Source organism: Ovis aries, chromosome 2, assembly GCF_016772045.2.
Source record: "Ovis aries strain OAR_USU_Benz2616 breed Rambouillet chromosome 2, ARS-UI_Ramb_v3.0, whole genome shotgun sequence".
In the NCBI taxonomy this organism is placed as follows: domain Eukaryota; kingdom Metazoa; phylum Chordata; class Mammalia; order Artiodactyla; family Bovidae; genus Ovis; species Ovis aries.
The window spans coordinates 202,626,508-202,647,728 of NC_056055.1; the positions used below are offsets into that span (position 1 = coordinate 202,626,508).

General features: G+C 40.7%; 1 protein-coding gene across 18 annotated transcripts in view; it reads left to right on the forward strand.

The window, feature by feature from the left end:
- SPATS2L (spermatogenesis associated serine rich 2 like) overlaps positions 1–21,221 on the forward strand; it is a 184,322-nt gene that overhangs the window by 19,695 nt on the left and 143,406 nt on the right. For 15 of the 18 annotated variants that reach the window (XM_042244051.1, XM_012141929.4, XM_042244050.1 and 12 more), the window contains exon 2: positions 4,756–4,804. The exons of the other annotated variants lie outside the window; for them this stretch is intronic. The gene's annotated coding sequence lies outside the window, so the exon portion shown is untranslated. The remainder of the gene's footprint in view (positions 1–4,755; positions 4,805–21,221) is intronic. 18 annotated transcript variants of the gene reach the window in all.

Sequence of the window (21,221 nt, forward strand, 5' to 3'; positions counted from 1 at the left end):
CAGGTGGCCAAAGTATTGGACAGCTTCAGCATCAGTCCTTCCAAAGAATATTCAGGACTGATTTCTTTTAGGACTGACTGGTTTGATCTCCTTGCTGTCCAAGGGACTCTCAAGAGTCTCCTCCAACACCACAGTTCAAAAGCATCAATTCTTTGGCACTCAGCTTTCTTTATAGTCCAACTCTTACATCCATACATGACTACTGGCAAAACAGTAGCTTTGAATAGATGGAACTTTGTCAGCAAAGTAATGTCTCTGCTTTTTAATATGCTGTCTAAGTTGGTCGTTGCTTTTCTTCCAAGGAGCAAGCATCTTTTAATTTCATGGCTGCAGTCACCATCTGCAGTAATTTTGGAGCCCAAGAAAATAAAGCCTGCCACTGTTTCCATTGTTTCCCCATCTATTTGCCATGAAGTGATGGGATCAGATGCCATGATCTTAGTTTTTTGAATGTTGAATTTTGAGCTAACTTTTTCACTCTCCTCTTTCATCAAGAGGTTCTTTAGTTCTCAGCTTTCTGCTATAAGGGTGGTGTCATTTGCGTATCTGAGGTTATTGATATTTCTCCCGGCAATCTTTATTCCCTCTTGTGCTTCCTCCAGCCCAGAGTTTCTCATGATGTACTCTGCATATAAGTTAAATAAGCAGGGTGATAATATACAGCCTTGACATACGCTTTTCCCTATTTCAGACCAGTCTGTTGTTCCATGTCTGGTTCTAACTGTTGCTTCTTGACCTGCATACAGATTTCTCAGGAGTCAGATAAGGTGTTCTGGAATTCCCATCTCTTTCAGAATTTTCCAGTTTGTTGTAATCCACACAGTCAAATTCTTTGGGGTAGTCAGTAAAGCAGAAGTAGATGTTTTTCTGGAACTCTCTTGCTTTTTTGATGATCCAACAGATGTTGGCAATTTGATGTCTGGTTCCTCTGCCTTTTCTAAATCCATCTTGAACATCCGGAAGTTCACGGTTCATGTATTGTTGAAGCCTGACTTGGAGAGTGTTGAGCATGAATTTGTTAGCATGTGAGATGAGTGCAATTGCACGGTAGTTTGAGCATTCTTTGGCATTGCCTTTCTTTGGGATTGGAATGAATACTGACCTTTTCCAGTCCCGTGGCCACTGCTGAGTTTTCCAAATTTGCTGGCATATTGAATGCGGCACTTTCACAGCATCATCTTTCAGGATCAAATAGCTCAACTGGAATTCTATCACCTCCACTAGCTTTTTTCATAGTGATGCTTCCAAAAGGCCATTTGACTTCTTTTGTTAAGTACATATATTTTATCATAAACCTACTTGACTGAACTACTTTCACATGAATAGGTTGAAAATAATCCACAAATCTACCATTTAAAAAAAAATAGAAAATTTCTGATCTTGTCCCTCATTCTTCATTTAAGCAATCCCAAATTTATTTAGCTCAATTTCATCATAAGGAATGACAATATGGATAAGATCTTGATTGTGATAGCTATGATTTATTTCTCTTTGCTCTAAAGGGTTCACCTGAACACACTGTCCCATCTTCCGTCCCAGTCAGAGGATTTCTGAACATTCCCACAAAGTGGCAAATACTAGTGAACCCAAGAGTCTCAGATTGTAGGAATCTAATCATCGTGATGGATGGGAGAGTAAGGTGAAAGCCTCTTACTGACTCTTTCTTGGAACTTTTAATTGTTAGAAGCTTTCTGAAAATTACCTATTAAAAGTTCAGTGTTTCCGTAAACAAATGCCCTGAAGCATCAATATAAACATCATCAAATGTATTTACTGTTTTCGGAAAATTGAGCTTCTCTTGCCTGTACTGTGAATAGAAGAGTGACTGTCATTTCTTGGGCTCCTACTCTGTGCTAAGCACTTGCAGTATCTCGTCTCTCATAGTTAAAATGATGCTTTAATGCATGTATTGTTATTTCCATTTCAGGTTCAGTTTCAACTGCTGAATAACTTATCTGAGGGCACCAAGCTAGAACGGGTATAGGCAGGGATTTGAACCCTAGTTAGTCTGATTCCAAACCCTTATTCCAAACCCTTTTCACTTTTTTCAACAGGGGTCTTGAGAATGAAAAAAAAATATTTTTTTTAATTGTTAAAGTTACATATGCTCATTATAGGAAGCCTGGAAAGCAGACAAAATGATAAGAAAAAAAATCACTCATAATTTTTCACCCCAAGGATAATTAGTACTAAATTTTATTTTTCTTTCTAAGCTAAAGAAAGCTATAATTTATATATCTTAGAGAATATTGTTCTTCAGAGTTGTCATCCTTGAACTGTATTCATGTTCTCGAACAACAGTTGCCATTGCTTAAAGCATTTTTAGAACCTTTTTCAGAGCCAATTTAGGTACTAAATTCTCTGTAGATTCCCATGCACTGGGTACTTTGGTAGAGACATAGCAAAGAGTGTATCCATTCCCTAAATACTTGTCAGAATAACACATTTTATGTTCTACCTTTTGTGCCGTCTAAAATTATATGCTGCAAATATTTGACCATCCTGTAAAGAATACCACCATTACCCTCTCTAAGAACCATAAACATCTTCTGCCACTTCTGTTGTGGTAGGAGATGGAGTTTACCAAAATGCTACTTCCTCCCATGTCAAAGATTGATGGACATTTTGGGTTATATTTAAAAGTCTTTATTAAAAATTAAATCTATAAATGTTTACTATCTCATTTGACAACTCATGTTATTTATTACAGAATCCACACGACAATCGTTGCCTTTTGTGGTACATAAAGAAAATCAAAGAATTGTTTTTGTCAAAAGTTTGAAAAAGCACATTTTAAAATCAGTTTCTTTTTAATGGAAGTGTTATACTCACTGAATGATTTCCCTCCAAGGAGCTTCTGTAAAAGCAAATATATCTTAAATGTGATGAACTGATCTTTAAATAAAGTCGGTAGCATCTTGTGTCAAAGTAAATGTTTCTCGAAGCAGGCATGCATGAGCACAGACACACACATATGTAAAAGAAAAGATTGCTATCAAAATGACCGTTGGTATACTTTATTAAAGTGAAGAAAGTCAAGTAGTTGAAGAAGAAAGTCAAGTGCCAGCTGAGTTCTCATCTCTTTGGTTTATTGTACACAACACTGTTGCTTTTAGAAAACAAACCTAACCCTCAACTCAAGCATCTCCCTTATTGTCTGGTTTCTGCCTTATTTTTCGCATTCTTATCTACCCCATCGGCTTAGCACAGCACCCTCTTTCCAGACTGCTGGGCACCTGGGACACCAGGACCCTGGGTCCTAAGATTGGCTCAGAGTTCTTCGGGGCCCCACCCCAAATGGGGGCCCACCGGGCATGCGCAGTTGTCCTAAGGGCTGCGCTCTCCCCTGGTTTTCCGATTGCCAGGATTTCCTGAGACTTCATCAAGCTCTCAGAGCTCATCACAGAGTGTAGGCTTTGTCTTGTGTTGATATCCCGGACACATTCATAGCATTGTGTCTGGCATTGTGTTCACTCAGCGTGTTAGCAAAATGAAGGGTTACGATATATTCTCTCAGAAATGGACTGTTGGAAGGATAAGTTAGTCCGATTGAAAGAGAGTCAGAATAGAATTGTGGATTAGAATCTCAGAGCTTAAAAGAGCCTCTCAGTCAGTCCTCTCACTTAAAGATGAAACCCGGAGCAGTCAGCTGACTTGGAGAAGGTCACCCAGAGAGTTGGCGCCAAGCCAGGCCCAGCATCCGGCGTCCTGAGGTCTTGTGCCGTCCTTCCCGGCTCTCACTCCTGTCATCTTTCCCTGGTTGTTTCAGGGAGGTTGAGCTGACTTTGCAGGATCAGTGACCAGAGCTTTTGAAGCCCCACGCGGAGCTTAACAGCAATGGATGCAGAGGGATTCTCAGGGAAGGCTTGGAGAGATTGTGGACTTAGTGAGTGTTTGCCTGGTTGACTAACCAGCCCAGCAGCTGTCTCTAATGCCTAAGTGGTTACTAGCTGGGCTTGTATGGATATTACAGGCTATCTTTTGGAAAGGAGGCTATCATAGAAACAATAATAACTAACATCTATTTGTGATAAATTAGGCAGGATATCCCTGTGGTCTCGAGTCCAGGCCCTGTGGTCAGATGGTCACAGAATCCCAGCTCCATCACTTGTCCTGTATATTTTTATGAGGCAGGTGCTTTCAACTTTCAGTGCCTCATTTTCTTTATCTGCACAATGCCAGTGGCAAAAGTGATTATCTCAAGAGTACTGGCTTCCCTGGTGGCTCAGAAGGTAAAGGATCTGCCTGCATTGCAGGAGACCCAGGTTTGATCCCTGGGCTGGGAAGATCTCCTGGAGGAGGGCATGGCAACCTACTCCAGTATTCTTGCTTGGAGAATCCCATGGACAGAGGAGCCTGGCAGGCTACAGTCCATAGAGTGGCAAAGAGTTAGACACCAATGAGCGACTGACACTTTCAGTTTCTTTCAGAGCATTGTAGACTTAACTCATGGAAGCCCTGGAACAATACCAAGCAATAAATGTTAGCTATTGTTATTATTAAAATATCACTGCTGTGAGTAGTAAATTCATTGCACAAATTATATACTATCTGGTCTTGCCAACATCTCTGAGGAAGCTGCTATTATTATCCTCCATTTTACAGTTGAGTAGACTGAGGCACAGAGAGGTACCCCACCCACACAGTTTTAAGTCTCGGGTAAGACAGCCTGAGCTTGGGTGTGAGTGTGAGGAAGATGAGCAGTGTGGCTTTAAAACCTGAGATCTGATTTCCCAAATTTCTTTTTTCCCCCAGAGCACTCCAGACCCTGGCCACTTTTAGGACTATCTCCGTGGATTCCCAGGTAAGCAGAGGTGCTCCCTCCCTTCCCTGTGTCGTCCTCCTGCCCACATGGCCGGCTGCCTCTGCACCTGTCGCTGATTCCCAGGGGTTTTTGTCATAGGCTGTCAATCTTCCAGGATTTTAGCACCAGAGCGCTTATGTATGGGTTCACAAGCTGAAGGGCCAAGTTGCTGGTGCTGGGGTGGGAAGTGGGGCGTGGGGGAGAGGAACAGAGGACCGGAAGCACTGCTACCCCACCCACGTACACCTTTTCCACCCACCTCACTGTTTCTGTAGTGTAGTTTCATGCACGTAAAATACTTCAAAGTACCAGGGGGAAAAGTCTTTTATAGAGATCCTTACGTTGTAGAAAGGAATTATGGTTAAGAGTGGCAGGCTCTGGAGCCAAACTACTTGATTTCCCCTCCTTGCGCTGATAACCATGTTTGGTGTTATTGAAAAGCTTGGTTCCGTGAATCTAGAAGTCTGGTTTTCAGTCTTCAGTGTTAACTCAGTGTTGACTTGGAGTGGAAGGACACAGCCTTTTGAGCCAGACAACCTGGCTTGGCATCCTGCTTCTGCTGCCTAGTAACTATAGTGTCTCTGCATGTCCCTGGCTTCTCTGAGCCTCAGTTTCCTCCTGTCTAATATGGAGCTAATTATACCCATCTCTGCAAGAGTTGCTGGGATTTTTCTAGCTCATGTGTGTAAAGTGGACTGCATAAGATTGACATTCAATTCAATGGCAATTGTTATTCTTAGTTATTGATATTTGAATGGGCTCATCACAAGTATTTTCTGGAGGGGAAAGTATGTATTTTTTTTTTAATTCCTCATACTTTCCCTGAAATATTTTCATTTTCTCCACCAGCAGTCTTGCTTGTTTAAAGTAATTTGCTTAGCAAGCCATATATTCATTGTAAAAAGATCATCTCTGATAGAACCTGTCAAATGATTATAAATTCCAAATTGAAGTAGTCCAAAATAAAGAGGTCTTATTGCACCTGAATGTTTCCATGAATATTTAAGCTTGATTCTTTTTCTAAAACCCTGAAACTTCAGGAGTAAGATGACGATAACTTTTTGGAAAAGAGTCACTAACATTGGTGGGAGTTGGTTGTTTTCCATTAATGGAATACAATATTTTACTTCCTCATATCTGAAATCTGAATCACCATAAAAACATTTTCTTTATTGTTGTTCAAAGGGAATTATTATGGAAACTACTGACTGATTTTTCTCTCTCCCTCTCTGTGTCATACACACACACACACACACACACACACACACACACACATACTTCAGTTGTTCTTTCCCTTAGGCAACTGAAGAGTTACTATGTAAATTCTGGCAGCCTTCTCCCCATCAGACGAGCAAGGGCACAATCAATTCCTGTTTTCTTGGAACATACCAAATAATCAGAAACTGATTATTCTGCTTGAAGGCAACAAGCAGCTTGATGGAAAGATGTACCAATTGAAAACAATTCTGATCATATTTTTGTCAAGAGAATGAGATGCCTCCAGCTGTCTGTCACTAATTATATTAGAGGTAGAAAGCAGGAATGTTTTGGCCTGCAAAAGATCACTCTAGTCTCCTGTTGGAACACTAGTTTTACTGGCTGCTTATCCCAGAACAGTGACATTGGGCGTCCATTCTGTAACTCATCTTGCCAATTGGTCACAGTCTGAAACATGTCACATGAGCACACTTAAGGAATTTTCTAATTATAGTTCAAAGGCTTTACTTTTATCTTTTTATGTTCATTCTACAGACATCACTGATGGAAATGATTTCTCCCTCAGCCTAATCCTATTGCCGGCAGTTACAAAAGAACAGAGAGATGGCAAATGAAACCCACAGTAACTGAAGAGGTGTCCGAATTCAATTAGGAAGCGACCTCTCCCATGTGGATGCATAAGCCATATAAATCCATTTTAATTGTGATCTGTGGTACTTATCTGGTCATGTTTATTTTGGATGCAAGTGCCAAAGCTGGATTTAGACCAGAACTCCAGATCTTCAAGCTCTAATGACTAATTTGGGTATCCATTGAATCCCTTAATTCATTTCTTAATTAGTTCTCCCAGAATTAGAGTTGCTTGGTTATAATCATTTTCACAAAATTTTCCAATAAAAACAAGCATACATAGATTTTCCCCCCTCCTATGGTTCACACATTTGCTTATGGTCTTAAAGAATTGTTCTTGTTGTTATCAAAATTATAACTGACTATAACAAAACTAACATGTTGCCGGGCAGTAGAATATGAACTGAGGCACCAGGAACTGGTTTTGATTCCCAGCTCAACTATTTACAGCCATGGGATCTGGGCCAAGTTACTTTCCCTGTATTTCAGTTTCCTTTTGTAAATGAGAGGAATAATAGTACCTACCTCATAGGGTTGTTTTAAGGATTGAAAAGGCATTGCAGGTATGAACTAACATGCAGACAGTCCCTGGCACTATGATAGATGCTACTTATTATGTTTATTGTTGATAAGACAGTAGGAGACTGATGAGCAGTTTGCTGGCGCTGCAATATTATCATGCAAGTTTGTCCCATTTATGTCATCCATTTGGGGATCACTCATGATGGTAATGATACATTGGGGACTCTGAGCTTGGAATTAATCTCTGTTGTTTGTATTTGTACACCTCAGTTTAGCTTAGGATTAACATTTCTGGCTTTCCATGCTTGATCAATATGAAACGTTTTGGTGTAAAATTGCTTTAAAATGTGAATGAACATTTTGTTTTCTCAGTAGGCACAATCCTAGTCCTCATTAAAATGAAAAATGCAATTATGATATGTAAAAAATATATGTGGTGGGGAGAGGAGGCTTGGGGGAATTGACTTCAGTAAATTCATTGGAAACTTTCAAACTATTTTTTAACAGAGTTAAATGCATTTAATGTCTTACTTCAAATTTAATCAGTGTGCAGGAGTAAAAGTCTAGGGAAAGATAAATCTAGTAATTTAATGAGCTTTCCTCATGGCTACATAAGAGTTTATTTTAAAATTGATTGCCAAGTGATTCACTAAAATTACTTTTCTTAAGTTTTTTTCCCCCCAGAAACTAAGGTTGGTCCAGCAGTTCTACTCTCATGCACGCATAGGTATGCACTTATGTGTATATGCTAGAGAAATGTGCAGTCACATATATCCAGAGATGCGTAAGTTGTTCTTAGCAACATTACTTATATTCTTCTCAACTTAGAAACACAGAATAGCCATCAGTTGTAGAACAGATGAATAAACTGTGCTGTAATAATAAGAAGTTATGATTTCTATAATTGTAGGGTGGACTATTATACAGCAATGAAAAAAAAACTTGGAGCTACACACAATAACAGGGATACATCCTAAGACATAATGTTGAAAGAAAGAAGATACAGAAGACTACGTAGCAATCTTATTTCATTTGTGCAAAGTGTGAATACAGACAAAAACTACACTCTGTTGCTAAGGGGTACGGACAAAAGTGACCTGGAGTTTACTGCTGAACAAATCCCTTCTAAAGGAGGGTGTGCTGGGGAAGACAGAAGAGCTGTGGGACTCCTGTGAGTCCTGGCAATGTTCTGGTTTTTGACTGGAGCTTGTAGGTGCATGGGCTTCCCGGGTGGCTCAGTAGTAAAGAATTTCCCTGACAGTGTAGGAGACACAGGTTCAATCCCTGGATCAGGAAGATTCCCTTGGAGGAGGAAATGGCAACCCACTCCAGTATCCTCACCTGGAGAAGTCCATGGACGGAGGAACCTGGCAGGCTACAGTCCATAGGGTCACAAAGACTCAGACACATCTGAGTGGCTGAGCATACGCACATAGTTGCATGGGTAAAACAGTGTAATATATATATATATATATATATATATATATATATATGAGAAAGTGAAAGTAAAGTCGTTCAGTCGCGTCTGACTCTGCGACCCCATGGCCTGTAGCCTACCAGGCTTCTCGGTCCATGGGATTTTCCAGACAAGAATACTGGAGTGGATTACCATTTCCTTCTCCAGGACCTGGGTCTCCCGCATTGTAAGCAGACACTTTACCATCTGAACCACCAGGGAACATTATATATATAGCATATATATATTAATGTTAATTATATTTATATTAATTACATTAATGTTTTATCTGCTCTTCTGGTTGTAGGTTAGAGTTCATAATTTTAAAAGTTTTTTAAAAAGGCAGAATAAACTCTCCAACCCAGGCTGGTTCATCCTTGTCCTGATAGTTTTAGGCCAAGAGATTCCTGTGGTTATAAGTGGCTCTAGAAGTAAACTACTGCCTCCCTGCCTGGCAAAGTGGTCTCTAACATAGAATATGCACCCCAGGGAGCTCTTGAGAAGATCCATTTGGTTGAGGAGGAAATTGATTAGGACTTGCGTTTACTTTCATCTCATTATCATGAAACATTATGATAACAGGTAACTGTATTGACACTGGCATCCTTGCTGAGTCCACGTGTCAGATGTTCAAGTATCACCTGGAGGGAGGGAGGTAAGAGCCCCTCTTCACAGTGGCTTCCCCTCTGGCTCATCTGCCTTGGTTATTTTATGGACTATATCATACCTGGTCACCTGGATTTACAAATTCAATGTTTTACTTTTAACAAACCCTCACAAACTGTCTTAAATAGAGTCTGCAAAGAATTCCCATAAATTGAAGATAATTTTAATGTTGCACGCAAGAAAACGGCAAAGTTTAAAATGAACTTTGTTGGCCCCGGTATGAGGTAATGACTGTGATCAGTCGAATCAGATCTGGCAAGAAGCTGGCCACCAAAATTCTAAATTATCTGAAAGATGTATAGATTTACATCCACTGTGGTTAGTTAATCTTGAACCTTGTCCTGAGTATGTTGTTTTGAGACATCATAGTTAGCAAAATAGTACATCAATTCTGTCATTCTTTTCTATTTTAATCATGTTTTATAAGATATATAACATGTTAGTACAATAACATATATATATGAATTGTAAACAAGGAAACTTTTTTGTTCCAACATCTAGGATGAAAATACCTTGGACTTCACTGCCATGAAGTTCAAAGGTGACTCCTTGCCAACTGTTAAAAGGTGTAGAACAGAGTAAACTTGCTATCCATATCAAAAAGATGCACTTCTTAGCCTTAATTTTTTTAATTGATAAGTACCAACGGTAGAGCAAGGGTTTATATATTTTACTTTATTAAGACTTTCCCCAAGCCCTTGGCTTGCAGTTGGGTAGGAGAAAATGAAAAAAGATATATTCTCAGAATGGCTCTGTTTTTCTGTTTTGTTTATATTCCCTGTAAGATTCCTTTATGATTACATCTATGCATACCCACCGAGGTGCAGTGGACAGGGTGCTTGACCAGCAGTCAGGAGACCTGATTCTGAGCCTGGTTCTGCCAGTAGCCAGCAGCCAGGCCACAGCACAGAGGCAGGATCCTCCCTGAGGGGTCTTTGCCTTTTCTCTATCATGTGGTAGCAACCCTCCCCTGACCTGGCACAGGGATCACATATGAGAGCCTCTTTAAAATGGAGTTTCCTTCAAAAAGAAGGAATTATGGTCCTGTCCCTTCTATTTCGGGCTTTCCAGGTAGTGGTAGCGGTAAAGAACCTGCCTGCCAGTGCAGGAGATGCAGGAGACACGGGTTTGATCCCTGGATAGAGAAGATCCCTTGGAGGAGGGCATGGCAACCCACTCCAGTATTCTTGCCTGAAAAATCCCATGGACAGAGGCGCCTGGTGGGCTTCGGTCCAAAGGGTCACAAAGAGTTGGATGCTGAACATGCACCTGTACTCACAGAATTGAAGGGAGAGTGGAAACTACTGCACAAAGGGCCACCACCAGGGAAGGCTTTGCAGTCTTAGCATAGGACTTTGTGGCCTCTCCTCTAAGGCATTGCTGTCAGTGTGATGGATCGCCGATGACTTCTGCCCTCTGGGGTTCATGGTTCCAAATCTGAGGCTCCATGAAGGGGAAGTCTAATTTATCCAACTTGGGTTGATGAATCGCCTTTTGACCAGTCAGCCTCAGGTGAGGAGATGAGGTCACAGAGGATGGACAAGATTCCTGGGGTCTCTGGCTCTGTATGTCTGGGTCCTCTCAGAACATCAGGCAAACCTGTGAGCTTCTGCCTGCCGTTGGTATTAATGTTTCCATAGTTGCTAATGATTCAACTCTCTTTAAGGGATTTGAATGAAAAGAATCAAAGAAATATTAATACAAGTATGGAAGTATATACAAGTGTTTTTTTCAATAAATGTCAATGCACCTAATTGAGGCTGGGCTTCTCATACATTTCTTGAGGTGAACACTGGACTTGAAATCACTTTCATTAGATGCTGAAGATTCTGTGAAGGTCCCAGGGGGTCCTCCTGCCCAGGCCACTTCTCTAAGGTTTGACTCCATTTCTGCCTTTAGCTACTGGTTTACCTCTTGTTAGAAGAAAGTGAAGTTGCTCAGTCGTGTCCAACTCTTTGAGACCCCATGGGCTGTAGCCTACCAGGCTCCTCTGTCCATGGAATTTTCCAGGCAGTAGTATTGGAGTGGATTGCCATTTCCTTCTCCAGGGGATCTTCCCAACCCAAGGATCGAACCTGGGTCTCCCGCATTGTAGACAGACGCTTTACCATCTAAGCCACCAGGGAAGTCTTTCTTGTTAGAAAGAAGGTATTAAATCAGTTTTAGCGTTCCTAATGCTGATGCTCTTCTCACTGACAGCTTGACTTGCCCTAAAATTTTATGGAATGTGGAAAGAAGGTAAGAGAGTTGCAGAGTCTGTGTACCACAGACAAGTCATCATACCAATCTTGTGAGCCTATCAAAGTATATTTGAATATATCACAGCCATTCCTAGACAGACATAAATAGCTGTCTCACACCCTCACACCAAAAGGGTATTCAGTGCTTACCATTTGTTCTGTCAGGGCTCAAGCAGATACGTGCAATATTCCAATAATGGAAAAGATGAAAATCTTTATATCCCTGAGAAATAAATTTGATATGCTATCAAATATTGCCCTGGCAAGTCCTAAATGGATATTGTCCCCTTAGGAACATTCACTATATAGCTATAAAGAGAGCAGAAACTCTTTGTTTTTTAAGCATATTGACTTAATATAATGATCAAATTTTAGGTTGTTAACACGCAGTTAAATTTTTTAAATCAAAAGACAAGTTCTTTCTTAGAGAAAGAGTACCATAGAAGAAAGAGATGTGGTAAAAACAATCATTATTTTACCCAGTCTCCATTTTCCCAAGTTGCTGAGTTGTAACATAGTCTATGATTTTACTTTTCAAACCAGCTCAGATTACCAACCCAGTGTCTCACACTGGTTAGCTTATAAGGACGATATATTATTCGTCAGATTTTAAATGCTGACCCATGAAATGCTAAAATTGTATTGGCAGCTGTTGTCCAAAGGTTTGCAGATGTCCTGACTAATGCTTTGAAAGTCCAGCATTAGCAATAAATCACAGCATACATAATTTTTCAATAAAGTAATGGAAAGGATTTTGCATTCTAGGTCCTCTAAGCTTTGGTATTTGGAAGTTACTTATATGGGAAATTAAAAGGGTAAAATGTTCTCGGGCTTTAACTCTTGAATTTGGGGCCAGCACAGTCAATAGCTAAAGCATCTTCGTAGCTTTATTCTCCTAACCCTGAGATCTCTTGGCTCTGAGAACTGACAAAGTTGCCAAATATAGGCCTAATTGCATTCCTAGCTACTGAGAAAAAAAAATTCAAAAGAATTTTCCTTTTCTTTCAAATAAATACCTTGAGCATTAACATTTTCTGGAATCACAGAATTGTTTATAAGACTTTTGCAGAGGTTTGTGAAAAGAGAGCTTGAAGAGCCAATTAAGAAGCGTGCGCTGCTCACCTAGAGTAACAAAGAGTTAGGGAAAGGAAACCAACAAGTGAAAAGAGATGTGGCTTTGTCCTCTCAGCTTGCTCTCTGATTAATAAGCTGATGTTCTCTTTTCTTCTTCTCTCTCTATGTTCTACTCAAAGATGTAGCAAAACAGTGCATGATATATTCAGCTAGCCCCATGACAGACCACCAGCTGAGTGTAAGTTCTGTTCGCTAGTATTTCCAGTGCTGTGACCACTACTTGATACCTAAGAAATGTTCAATTAGTATTTGTTGAATGAAGGAATGTATTCAACAGGCAGGTCTGTCTATCATCTGTAAATTGGTGATTTGTATATTGGGCCAGACATCCTGGAATGTGAAGTCAAGTGGGCCTTAGGAAGTATCACTATAAATAAAGCTAATGGAGCTGATGGAATTCAGCTGTTTCAAATCCTAAAAGATGATGCTGTGAAAGCACTGCACTCAATATGCCAGCAAATTTGGAAAACTCAGCAGTGGCCACAGGACTGGAAAAGGTCAGTTTTCATTCCAATCCCAAAGAAAGGCAATGCCAAAGAATTCTCAAACTACCGCACAATTGCACTCATCTCACATGCTAGTAAAGTAATGCTCAAAATTCTCCAAGCCAGGCTTTAGCAATACGTGAACTGTGAACTTCCAGTTTTGTTCAAGCTGATTTTAGAAAAGGCAGAGGAACCAGACATCAAATTGCCAACATATGCTGGATCATCGAAAAAGCAACAGAGTTCCAGAAAAAAACATCTATTTCTGCTTTATTGACTATGCCAAAGCCTTTGACTGTGTGGATCACAATAAACTGTGGTAAATTCTGAAAGAGATGGGAATACCAGACCACCTGACCTGCCTCTTGAGAAACCTGTATGCAGGTCAGGAAGCAACAGTTAGAACTGGACATGGAACAACAGACTGGTTCCAAATAGGAAAAGGAGTCCATCAAGGCTGTATATTGTCACCCTGCTTATTTAACTTCTATGCAGAGTACATCATGAGAAACACTGGACTGGATGAAGCACAAGCTGGGATCAAGATTACCAGGAGAAATATCAATAACATCAGATTTACAGATGACACCACCTTTATGGCAGAAAATGAAGAAGAACTAAAGAGCCTCTTGATGAAAGTGAAAGAGGAGAGTGGAAAAGTTGGCTTAAAACTCAACATTCAGAAAACTAAGATCATGGTATCCGGTCCCATCACTTCATGGCAAATAAATGGGAAAACAGTGGAAACAGTGTCAGACTTTATTTTGGGGGGCTCCAAAATCACTGCAGATGGTGACTGCAGCCATGAAATTAAACGACGTTTACTCCTTGGAAGAAAAGTTATGACCAACCTATACAGCATATTAAAAAACAGAGATATTACTTTGTCAACAAAGGTCTGTCTAGTCAAGGCTATGGTTTTTCCAGTAGTCATGTATGGATGTAAGAGTCGGACTATCAAGAAAGCTGAGCGCCAAAGAATTGATGCATTTGAACTGTAGTATTGGTGTTGGAGAAGACTCTTGAGAGTCCCTTGGACTGCAAGGAGATCCAACCAGTCCATCCTAAAGGAAATCAGTCCTGGGTGTTCATTGGAAGGACTGATGTTGAAGCTGAAATTCCAATATTTTGGCCACCGGATGTGAAGAGCTGACTCATTGGAAAAGTCCCTGATGCTGGGAGGGATTGGGGGCAGGAGAAGGGGACGACAGAGAATGAGATGGCTGGATGGCATCACCGACTCAATGGACATGAGTTTGGGTAAACTCTGGGGGCTGGTGATGGACATGGAGGCCTGGTGAGCTGTGGTTCATGGGGTCACAAAGAGTAAGACACGACTGAGCGACTAACTGATACTGAACTGATACTGATATTGGGCCAGGTATACTCAGAGCTTCCCAGGTGGCACTAGTGGCAAAGAACCCACCTGCCAACTCAGGAGACATAAGAGATCCAGGTTTGATCCTGGGGTTTGTAAGATCTCCTGGAGGAGGGCATGGAAACCCAGTCTAGTATTCTGCCCTGGAGAATCCCATGGACAGAGGGAGTCTAGTGGGCTGCAATCCATAGGATCGCACAGAGCCAGACACAACTGAAGCGACTTAGCATGCACATACTCTAGGCCAGATTAATTCTGATCAAGGACTCAATATCTAAATTTCGTACAGTGTGATTTTCCAATATGATGGAGAATTAAGGGCTTGAAGAAACCAACACTTGGAACAACCTGAATACTCAGGAATATAGAAAGGACTGATACAACCTTCCAGGAGGCTTAACTCTAGAAGTTAGCATATCCAGCTATCGCAGCTTTTCTTAATGTAAATACATTTGCAGAGTTCTTACCATACTGACAGTATCAGTTTCAACTGTATAGAATCTTGCTTTTAACACATCAGTTGGCAAGCACCCAGTTCCAAGGCCAAGGGTTAGCCCTCTGCTTCACTTCCCTTCTCCAAGCTGCAACTTCTCTTGCAGAGCCAGCACAGAGCCAGGCAGCTGTATCCCAAATGTACGCTGTCAGTAACATAGGAAACCAGATGACCCAAAGAGGGTAAATCAGCACAAATTTATTGTCAGAGCTGAGAGAAAGAACCTCAGAGTTAATGCTCTGCTGACTGTGGGTCAGAAGTGTTATCTTTGTGTCTCAAGGACAGAACGTTTAATAAAGATTGGGTACAAAATACACATCACCCTCCAGGCATGCTCAACTGTGTCAACCGGAAAACCATTCCTCAGGATTTACAATTTCCTCTTTTTCCTAAATTAAAAAATGCTAATGTGAACTCTTGACTCTCAACAGCACATGTTATTATTGTATATAGGGCAAAGAGTAAATAAGACACTTGCCTAATGACATAACAGTTCATTTTAACTCAGCAAGCTGAAAGTAATTTTAGCTTGTTTTCTTTTTTTCCATGCTTCTTTATGGAAATAGGCCACAATCATTTTTATTCCACCATTCTTCATTACCTTATGGCATGCTTCCTGTTTATGCTATTAAGAGCTGTTTTTAAAGACCCTTGAGGGATATCCTTTAACACATTCTTTTTAAAAATAATTATTCATCTGTAGTACTGCTTCAGAATGTCTGAGGGTTTGGAAATATAGAAACTTCTTAATGAGATATGCTTAATGGTCTGTGCAGAGTATTGCAATATTTACACCTAGTTCAGTTAATGTAAATTATATTTAATTAGTCATTCTGGGAAAATAGTAGATATTTTAGAATAGATTCAGTACCTAAAACTCACCATTTGCCTGTTATGTATAGTGAGTGTGTGCATGCTCAGTCGTGTCCAACTCTTTGCAACTCCATGGACTGTAGCCCACCAGGCTCCTCTGTCCATGAAAATTTCCAGGCAGGAGTACTGGAGTGGGCTGCCATTTCCTTCTCCAGGCATTATGTATAGTACTTTAGATAAAATTCTATGTGTAATATTTATAGATTAAAAAAAAAGTATTTGCAGTCGTATAAAGCAATGCTTAGGGACTCATAATAATATGAAGAACATGTCTTGTTAGGGTATGAAAAACATCCTGTGGTCCAGACATCTACAAAAAAAGTCTTTATAAACTTTAAAGTGTGGTATGAATGTTATCGTTATCTTTACACTTGTGACACGCAGGACTTCTGAGCTGAATGACAGTCCATAACTTGTGTTTTAATGCTGAATATGTTCCTGTTTCAAGTGAAATTTCCTTTTCACATATAACTCTTGTGTCAGAGACTCCCTGAGTTCCTTAATTGGGTTCCTTCACACAGCACTTGACTTTTGAACACTCCAGACTACACTTGTGCCGGGAGGAGCAGGTTTCACGTGATGGTTTGGAAGGCGGTGTGATTTCTAGGAAGAAATCTCGACTTGCATCACAGCTGCGCTCCACAGATGATGGCTAAGAGCCCCACCATAGCCATTTCCCAGTCCCACTAGAAGTCTACCTGAAGAGGATTGAGAAGTCACTCATTCGTGGCCCTATACGACCCACCTTAGGGTCCTCTGATCCTACTTTTCCAGCCCTTCTCTTCCAGGATGCTCTCTGCTGCTTCGGCATCTCCAGCAGGCTATTCTAGCCATATGTTGTTTTTTCCCTGTGTCTTGGATGTCTTGGGCTCTCCGTCTGTCCTCCCAGCACCAATTCTCTGTACTCCAGCCTCCTTTGGGGTCTTCAGAGCTGCAAGAACCTGGAAGCAAGAAAGTGTGTGCTGGTGCTATTCCTCTGCCCTCTTCCTGGGTGAGATCGCTCTTATCCTTAGCACTCCAGCGTTGCCAGCTGCCTCTTTGTCCTCCTGTCTTGCCCTGAGCTCCAGTGGAGTGGGTGCAGGGGAGTGCTGGGGGTGAGGGGTGCCCGCCCAGAGAAGTGCTTCATTGTCCACACCCAGGGCCAGGCCATGGGAAACAGACTCCCAGACAGTCACCATGGGCTACACAAATATTACTTCCATTTAACTTGACCTTTCATTGTGCTCTGAAATGACTGAAAATACTTAAATGGCATACAGTAATTTTCTGGAAACAAAAATAAATGGGGTTCTTTTAAGAAGCCACACTTGAACTTTTGCCCTTTCCTTCCTTTTCGAGTCATATCCAGTTCAAGGTTGCCTTAATTTAGCATGTCTTTTCCTTTGGTGAGAAATTGCTAATTTCTCTACTGATAAAATGATGAATCATAGAAGCGGTGTAATTGCTAAAGATAAGGATACCTCATCTAGCCTTAAACCCCTTAGCTCTGGGAATTGAGTCTTGTGAACAATTCTTAAGTGCTAACTGTGTGCCACACACCTGCAGACTGAGTAATTCTATAACCTCTTTAATGTACTAATTCAACTATTCCTCACAACGTCCCTGTGAGGTGGGTAGTATCGTTATTTACCTGTGTTCTAGGATGTAGACTTCAAAGCGCAGTGAAAGTAAGTTAGTTGCCCGAGTTCACATAGTTCACAGTGATCAGGACCTGGACTTGAACCTGGGGGGTCTGCCTCGGTGCCCACATTCTCAACTACTGAACTAGCTGCTTAAGTGCCACAAGTACATCATGTAACCCCTGGGAGCCTGATTCCTCATCTCTGAAGTGGGACTGGTGACATCTACCTTACTAAATTGTGGGGAGGATCAAATGAAATAATCATTTGAAAGGGCCCAGTGGATTGTGAAACACTAAAGCCTCGGGGTTAAGTTTGGGCTAACTGTCAATATGATATTTTCTAATAGGTGGATTTTAGTGATTGAATCTGGTCTACACTCCCTGGATGTCCTATTAAAATGCTGAGTGTTTGTCTTGAGGTTTTTTGCTTTTGTGTGAAATTTCAGAAAACCTTAGATCTCACAATGAAAATGATCCTTGTATTCCTCAATGGTGGCATTTGGGAGTGTTTAGAGCAGGGGTCCCCAAACTCTAGGATCTAATGCCTGATGATCTGAGATGGAGCTGATGTAATAATAATAGAAGTAAAGCTCACGATAAATGTAATGTGTTTGAATTATCTCCAAACCATCCCCCCCACCCACCCCCCACTTCCCATCAATCTGTGGAAAAGTTGTCTTCCATGTAACTGGTCACTGGTGCAGAAAAGATTGGTGACCCCTGATTTAGAGCACAGATAGAACTCAGCGTTATGCTTTTAACATGCCAAGTACATTCAGTAATACTTGTTCCCTTTAACCCCTTCAACATTAATGTAGACTTAACACCCCTTGCTTTTTTCCTAAAGCATGCAAAGTTAATTTTCTTCCAAGTCTTCTGTTTACCTCATACCAAGTACTTGTCATAAAGGGTGCTGCAGTGTATAGCGCGGGGTCTGGGACCGTGTCTTTCCAACACGCGGCCCTGACACAGGAGATACCAGACAAGGTTTAGGCTGGTGGAAGACAGATGGACATTGAGTCTCAAGAAGAGGATTTAGAAAGACCATGTGCTAAAAACCCCGTGTTTCAAAGCACAGGACGGGAGACCAACGCCAGACCTCTAAGAGGTCTGACCAGTGGTGCTACAAGGGTGGGAGGGCCTGGGAAGAAACATAAAGTACAGACTCAGAAGAACAAACCAAGCAGGAGATAGAGGTTTCCTGCAACTGGTCTGGGGGAGATGGAGGCTTCTGCCTTCCCCATGATGCCCAGCTGGCTTTCCCTGCCCTCAGGCCCCCTATGCGTTTTAGTTTTCAGGTCTCACAATGTTCTCACAAGTCAATGTTGGAGATCTACATTCTTGGGAGAAGTGAATACGCAAAGGCCTAACTTTGTGTGATGTTGGAGCTTTCACGCATCCTAGAAATGGAGTTCTTCCTGGTTTTTTAATGAGACTGGCATTTTACACCTAGGGCATGCTGTTTGGAGAGGCTTCCAGACAGGAGTCATGATCATAATAAGTTATTTTTTCCTCTTTTCTGGACAAGAACAATATCCTTGCCATTCAATTTTCAAATATAGCAAGTAGTCATGATAGAAGAATATCCTTATGTTAAGAAAGGGGTTGGCAGCCTCGTGACGTGAAATGTCCAATTTAGAAGATACATTTAAAAAGAAAAGCTGCCTTAAGTCCTTTTTTGGAATCAGGTGGAATAAAAATGAGTAAATAAAAAGTTAAAGTACAACACATGGTCTGACAACACGTTCTGCTTCCTCTCTTTAGTCTTGCAGATACTTGTTGATTTTGCCTGAACTTCAAGCGTCATTTTTATCATTTCATTAAACTGTCAGACTCCAAACTGGTTTTGGCATCTAACTGGGAGCATAACTTGGATGATACATTTTCTAGCTGATGCATATAATCAGCACTCTACAAGAATGTTGTCAGAGACTAAGTATCTAGAATCTTTTTAAGAATATTGGCATGTAAAAAGAGTACTTAATATGGGAGGGAGGAAAAGCATCAAATTCCAAAGAAAAAGTCGAAATGGAATGTATAAGTCGGGTATATAGAGAGCTTCTAGTGAAAAGCTTACCTAATTGATTAAGGTGTTTGCAGTAACAAACATCAGAATTATAGATAAAAGCACATCTATTACACTTAACCAGCCCATACCTATAATATTTCTCTTCATGGAGTGATGAACTGATCAGAATACTAGATATGCATGTAACTCAAGTAAATTACACTGTTGACTCAATTTGTAGAAGCAATTGTGTTGTTGTTAAGTTGCTAAGTCATGTCTGACCCTTTGCAATCCCATCAACTGCAATACACCAGGCTCCCCTGTCCTTCATATCTCCCAGGGTTTGCTCAAATTCATGTCCATTGAGTTGGTGATGTTATCTAATCATCTCATCCTCTGCCACCGCCTTCTCCTTTTGCCTTCAATCTTTCCCAGCATCAGGGTCTTTTCCAGTGAGTCAGCTCTTCGCATCAGGTGGCCAGAACGTTGGAGCTTCAGCTTTAGCATCAGTCCTTCCAGTGAACATTCATGGTTGATTTCCATTAAGTTTGACTGGTTTGATCTCTTTGCTGTCCAAGGGACTCTTAAGAGTTTTCTCCAACACTACAGTTTGAAAGTATCAATTCTTCAGCATTCAGCCTTCTTTATGGTCCAACTCTCATATCCATACATGACTACTGGAAAAACCATGCTGCTGCTAAGTCGCTTCAGCCGTGTCTGACTCTTAGCGACCCCATGGACTGCAGCCTACCAGGCTCCTCCGTCCCTGGGATTTTCCAGGCAAGAGTACTGGAGTGGGGTGCCATTGCCTTCTCCGGAAAAACCATATCTTTGACTATATGGACCTTTGTAGGCAGTATGTATTTTTAAAAGATCTTTTAAAATGTGTTCACTGTTTTGTAACAGAAATTTTATTTCTAGAAATGTATGCTAAGGAAATAATCAAAGATATGTGCAACTGTTTTGGCCACAAAGGTGTTAATCACATCATTGCTTATAAAAGGGTAAATAGGAAATTGCTTACATATACCACAATAACAGAGTAGTTGTATATATTAATATGTATATATATTATGTTATAGTGAGCTACTGTTCAGCTACTCTAATGATTTAGACAAATATTGATAATGAAAAGATGTTCATCATATATTGTTAAGTGATGAAATCCTATTATTAAAAAAAGACATTCCCTTCTCCAGGGGATCTTCCTGACCCAGGGATCGAACCCTGGTCTCCTGCATTACAGGTAAATTCTTCACCATCTGAGCTACCAGGGAAGCCCCCATTTAAAAAGCAAAAATTCTTTTAAAAAATCCCTCCAAGTATGCCCAGAATGATCACATTTTTGCTAATATATGGATATATTCTTAGAAAATGATCTGGAAATATATTTGAGGGTTTTAAAAGAGATTCTCTGGGTAGTAAGATCCATGAGCATTTCAAATGTTTTTCTGTGTTTTTTCTGTCTTTAATTTCCTGCTCTAAACATATATTGCTTTTCTAATAAGAAAGAACCAAAAAAGTTTATTTTTAATTGAAAAAAGGAAAATATATGAGTCAAACCACATGATCCAGATGGATCCTAGAGACCTCGTGGTACTTTTCAGTGGAATATATTTGTAAACATTCTTCAGCTGAAAATGCCATGATTCGAGACCAGTAACTGCTCTCTCCTACACTTGATTTAGCAGAG